The sequence below is a fragment of the Gossypium hirsutum genome, chromosome A07, assembly GCF_007990345.1.
Source record: "Gossypium hirsutum isolate 1008001.06 chromosome A07, Gossypium_hirsutum_v2.1, whole genome shotgun sequence".
NCBI lineage: Eukaryota > Viridiplantae > Streptophyta > Magnoliopsida > Malvales > Malvaceae > Gossypium > Gossypium hirsutum.
Window position 1 is genome coordinate 15,884,839 of NC_053430.1, and position 6,259 is coordinate 15,891,097.

Consider the following 6,259-nt stretch of genomic DNA (forward strand, 5'->3'; position numbering starts at 1 on the left):
TATTCAACCATCATCATGGCCGGCCACTTACATAAAAATGGGGAATTTGACATGCAAATCCCCATATTTTAAGCCATGCAATATTTGACCACTACACTTCAACCTACCACAATTTTAATATTTTTCACATAAGTCCTTTTTAACTAAATTCACATAAAAACAATCAAATTAATGCATGAAACTTTCACACATGCATTTACTCACATTATAAACACGGAATATATCTTTTAATTTCTTATAGGACTCGGTTTCGTGGTCCCGAAACCACTTTCCGACTAGGGTCAGTTTAGGGCTGTCACATGTTGCACGCCCGTGTTGTTTTGGCAGGTTCGCCCATGGCCATGTCGCACAGCCGTAGTACTTTATCGTAGCCCGTGATGAGAAAAATCTTTACCCTATTTCCGCAAGGTCCTAAGCACGCCCGTGTGCTTGGCCGTGTGTGTGTGGTAAACCTGTATTCAAGAGCTCTGTTAGTAAGTTAGGTGTTAAACATTAAAATTTAAAAAAGTTAATATAGTTAGTGCTCGGGTTGCCTCTCGAGAAGCACTTATTTATAGTCTAAGCTCGACTTACCTCTCCATTGAATGGTCATGGTGGTTCGAGGAGTTTATACTCCTCATTCCTGCTGTGAATCTCATCAAAATAAGGTTTTAGGCGGGTATTGTTTACCTTAAAAGTGCTGAACTTGGGATGACTTACCTCGACTGTACCAAATGGGAAAACGCTAAGTACCGTAAGAGGAATTTCTTCATTCGGTTTGGTAGTGACAATGTGAGGATCTGCGGCATCTAATAAAACTTTATCTCCAACCTTAAGTTGATTTGGAAAGGTATTGAGCTTGTTCTGGCATAGTTTGGGTTTATCTTGTGTTCTCGGTTGATGTGTCTGCCATTCATCTAGCTCCTCAATTTGTAGCCTTTGTTCTTCATGAATAGGTCCTCTATTATTGCTTGAAAATGGCTCATGTACTTTCTTCAAACTCATCTCCTGCAAAGTAGGTTGCAACATATTGTTAGTTTTAGTAGATTGGTTTAGACAATCACCTTTAATTTTTGATGTGTTGCTAGAATTGCGAGCTTGAAGGGTTATTGTTTCATCTCCCACACGAAGTGTGAGCCCACCTGTGCCAATATTAATAATCGTTCTAGCAGTTGCTAAAAAAGGCCTTCCTAAAATCAAAGGAGTGTTGCTATCCTCCTCTATGTCTAGAACAAATCGATTTTAACTAGCACATCTTCAATAATACCCCTAGGAAATCTTATAGTTTTATCTGCTAATTGAATGCTCATCCTAGTCTGTTTGGGTTTCCCAAGACCTAGTTGTTTAAACATTTTGTAAGGCATGACGTTAATACTAGGCCCTAAATCAGCTAATGCATTATTAATATCTAAACTACCAATTAAGCAAGGAATTGTAAAACTTCCTGGATCTTTCAATTTGTTGGGTAGTTTATTTTGTAGAATAGCTGAGCAAACTGCATTTAGCTTCACATGTGAAGCCTCGCCCAAATTCCACTTATTTTCTAAAAGCTCCTTTAAAAATTTCATTACGTTTGGCATCTACGATAGAGCTTCAATAAACAGTAAGTTAATATGTAATTTTTTAAGAGTTTAAGGAATTTACCGAATTGTCTATCTGAGCGGTCTTTCCTTGTCGCGTTAGGGTATGGTACACGAGGTTTGTATTCTGTACTTACCGATTTTTGCTCATTGTGGTCTACCTCACCTTTACCTTTGCTTATCTCAGTTTCTTACCTTGGTTCTAGTTCAGGTGTGACTAACCCTTTCTCATCTTGACTAGTAATCGCGTTGAGTTGCTCCCTTGGGTTAGATTCAGTGTTGCTTGGCAAGCTACCTTGTGGTCATTCAGAAATCAACTTGGCAAGCTTTCCAATCTGAGTTTCGAGCCTCTGGATTTATGCTTGTTGATTTTTGAGTGCTGTCTCATTATTTTGAAACTGAGTTTCTGACACCGAGATGAATTTGGTTAGCATCTCCTCAAGGTTTGGCTTCTTTTCTTGCTGGTAAGGTGGTTGTTGAAAACCCGGAGGATGTTGTGGCCTTTGATATCCTTGACCGCCCCACGAGAAATTGGGATGGTTCCTCCAACCTGCATTATAAGTGTTACTATATGGGTTATTTTGAGATCTAGAGTTATTGTTACCCATATATTGGACTTGTTCCTCCTCGATACTAGGGTTGAAGGGTTGATATTCAGTGCATGCTTCTCTTCCATTCGAATCGCACCTTATCACTGAATGGACCTGAGTAGAACCACACAAATCGTCAATCTTTTTATTTAAGAGTTCTACTTGGTTAGATAGCATAGTAACCGCATCGAGGTTGAAAACACCGGTTGCTTTATCAGATTTGTTCTCATAACTTTCCATTGATAGTTATTCAGTGACATCTCTTCAATAAATTCGTAAGCCACCTCAAGTGTCTTATTATTGATAGTTCCTCCAGCGGCTGCATCAATCATTTGCCGAGTCGAAGGATTCAGGCCATTATGGAACGTTTGAACCTGTAACCAAAGCGATAACCCATGGTGACGGCATCTTCTCAAAAGGTCCTTGTATCTCTCCTATGTGTCGTAGAGTGTTTCTGAATCCATCTGCACAAAAGAAGAGATATCATTACGTAATTTGGCCGTTTTAGCAGGTGGAAAATATTTTAATAAAAAATTTTGGGTCATTTGTTCCCAAGTAGTGATTGACACTCGGGGTAACGCGTTTAACCACTGTTTAGCCTTATTCCTTAACAAAAAGGGAACCAACCGAAGACGTATGGCATCATCAGAAATGCCATTGATTTTAAATGTATCACAAAATTCTAGGAAATTCGCCAAGTGAGCGTTGGGATCTTCGTCCTACAAACCATCAAACTGAACAAACGGTTGTATCATTTGAATTGTGTTAGGTTTCAGTTCAAAATTATTTGCAGTAATAGTAGGTCTAACTATACTTGACTCAGTTCCTGTTAAATTAGGTTTAGCATAATCATACATAGTGCGCGGAGCAGGATTCTGATTAACAACAATCGCAGAAGGTAGCGGATTTTCTTGGTTTTCAGCCATCTCCTCGGTTGTGGTTGAAGTATCATCCTCTTGCTCGTTCTCTGTGTATCTTAAGCTTTGCCTTATTTCTCTTTAGTTTCTGTGAATTGTGCGATCGATCTTACTGTCAAAAAGTAATGGTCTTGACGGGTTTCTTCTAGTCATAAACTATAAGAACCTGCCAGAAAAAAGGAAAAAAGAAGAATTAGTAATAAAAAATAGAATAAAATTTAAATTGAAGTAAAAGTAAATGGCTAAAGTAATAAAAATCAAGTGTTCCTAATATCTTAGTTCCCCAACAATGGCGCCAAAAACTTGATACATGATATTCGTGACAGGTTTTAAATATTTATAATGAATCGTTCTTGAAACTAACTATTATCACGATGAAGGCAAGTGTACCTATCGAAAAGTAGTATAGCTTTTAGCAAGACTGGATTGTCGAACCCAAAGGAACTAAAAGTACTAGTAATGATTGTCTTTTTATTATCTAGCCTAAGAATAATGGGGTTTTTTTTAACTAACTAATTAACTAAACTAAGAATTCACAAAAAATATAATTGGGGAATTACTTTTGAAAAACGATTGAATTAAGACAATACCTAAGGAAAAATTCACCTAGACTTCACTTGTTATTTGACTCTGAATTGGACGATTTATTCATTTGAATTGATCTTTAGAAATCCCTAAGTTATATTATTATCCCTCTCGAGACTAACAACGTCTAACCCTAGGTTGAATAATTGAAATCTCTTTCTAATTAACTCCCTAGGGTTGCATTAACTCATTCTATGGATCCCTTTATTAGGTTTCACCCTAATCCGGCAAAATCTTGTCACCCTATCTCTAGGCGCGTAATCAACTCCACTTAATTATGACAAATGTACTCTTAGACAGGGTCTATTCCTCTTCTGAATAAGAGCTTAACTTGAATCAATATCCTGGAATATCAAGACAAGAATTAAGAACATATAATTAAGAACAAATCAAATATTTATCATACAATTCAAATAATAATAACAAGATCTGTCTTAGGTTTCATTCCCCTTAGGTATTTAGGGGTTTTGGTTCATAACTAAAAAGGTAAGCATCTCAGAAGAATAATGAATACAAAACATAAAGAAAAACCCAATACTCTTGAAGGGAAATTGAGGGCAGATCTTCAGTCTTGACGATGAATCCGGCTTCTGAGATGGATCAAGCGGCTTTCCTTGAGCAGTTCCCTGCTTCCTTCTCCGTGTGTGTCTTTTTCCTCCTCCTCTAGGGTGTATTTATAGGCTTTAGAATGCCTAAGAACCCTTAAAATTGGCCTTTTTCGAATTGGACTAAACTTGGGCTCGGCAGGGACGAGTGACATGCCCGTGTGCGATTGCTTAAGGCCGTGGTCAAGGCTGTTAAATGGGCACGAGCGTGTGATTTACCCGTGTGAGTCATTCTTCAATTCTGCCAAATTGACACAGCCGTATGGTCTGCCCGTGTGAGGGAGTCCAGACCGTGTTGATTTCGTACATTGGCTCATTTTCTCCGTTTTTGGCCCGTTTCTCGTTCCTTTCACTCTCCTATACTCACCTAAGTATAAAACATGAAATTAAGGCATTAGGAGCATCGAATTCACCAATTTTAAGGAAAAATCATCTATAAAATGTGCTAAGCATGGGATAGAAATATGTATAAATTACGATTTATCAAATATTGAAATTTAAATTTGATAATCAAGTTTTTAACTTACTGAGAGAGATAAAAATAAGACGGAAATAATAAAGGAAAGGGAAAAATAAGATGATTAGTATAATAATTCATAATCTAAGAGCCTATTTATATAGGCTTTTACATAACAGAAATACTAAAAATTAGGCACTAACAAAATAAGACTCATAATAGCACTAACAATTAGAGCAAAAAATCTAAACTAAATAAACCCATAATTTTCAGCCACTAAATCCTTGATGTGCAACAACTACTTGCCTAGAAACAGGGATAACAATCAAATTTTATTAACAATCCCTCCTTTAAACTGAAAAACTCCTTAAGCTTCAGTTTACTGGTGCCATTCTTCAAACAAGATCCTCCAAAGTGCAAACTCCCTCTTTTCTCAACTTCAAACCAAACTCAATGGGGGTGCTTGCTGGATTGCAATCCTTCATATCAAACCTGCTCAGAATATCTTAAACATATTTCCTTTGAGAAATAAATATTCCACCAACTGATTGTACTCCTTCTATGCCTAGAAAATATTGCATCATACTAATATTTGACATTTCAAACTCAATCATCATAGACTTATTAAATTCATTAAATATAAAACTACAGTTTCCAGTGAAAATAAGATCATTAACATATAAACTCACAATAAGCATTATCTTTTCATCACCAGTTTTAATAAAAAGTGTAGACTCATAAGGACACTTGGTAAAACCAATTTTCAAGAAATAAACTTCAATTCGACTATACCAAGCACGTGGGGCTTGTTTCAATCCATATAAAGTCTTTTTTAGTTTTTAAATTGTACTTTCACTTCCATGTTTAACATAACTAGCATATTGTTCAATAAATACCTATTCTTGGAGTTCACCATGTAAAAATGCTAACTTCACATCTAACTGGAAGATAGGCCAAGAGTACTGGACTGCAAATGAAATCACCAATCTGATTATATCATGCCTTGCAACAGGAGCAAAGACTTCTTTGTAATCCACCCCAAACTCCTGCTTATAACATTTGGCCACCAAGTGCGCCTTATACTTTTCAACTTCTCCATTCTCTTTCAACTTTGTCTTGTACACCCATTTGACACTAATTATCTTGTGCCCTTCTGGAAGCTCAGTCAACTCCCATGTATCATTCCTTTCTATAGCTAAAATCTCTTCATCCATTTCCTTTTACCATTTCGACTCATTTACAGCACTTTCAAATGTTGTTGGATCATAATCTGCAAATAAGGCAAAATAGATGATTGGATCTTCAGTCTGACCAATGCCAATTACCTCAAAATCTCCCATCCAAGCTGGTCTCAGTCGAATACAACTAAGACAAGGTCTAGTTACTTCTACTTCGGTGGTTATTGGAGCATTATTTGGTGAACTCTCAAGCTCAAGTGTTGCTTGAGTCTGCTGACCTAAAGTTTAATGCCTTTCATATTCAATTTTAGTGTCAACGAAAGTCTAAGAAGGTTATTGGTCATTCCAATTTCAAGTGTTCTCCTTAT

At 36.8% G+C, this 6,259-nt stretch overlaps 1 non-coding gene across 1 annotated transcript; it reads left to right on the forward strand.

Moving 5' to 3' along the window:
• The first annotated feature begins 2,539 nt into the window (after positions 1-2,539).
• Positions 2,540-2,646, forward strand: LOC121203910 (small nucleolar RNA R71). Its single transcript, XR_005898842.1, has one exon. It is a non-coding gene; the product is annotated as a small nucleolar RNA R71 (small nucleolar RNA).
• The last annotated feature ends 3,613 nt before the right edge of the window (positions 2,647-6,259 follow it).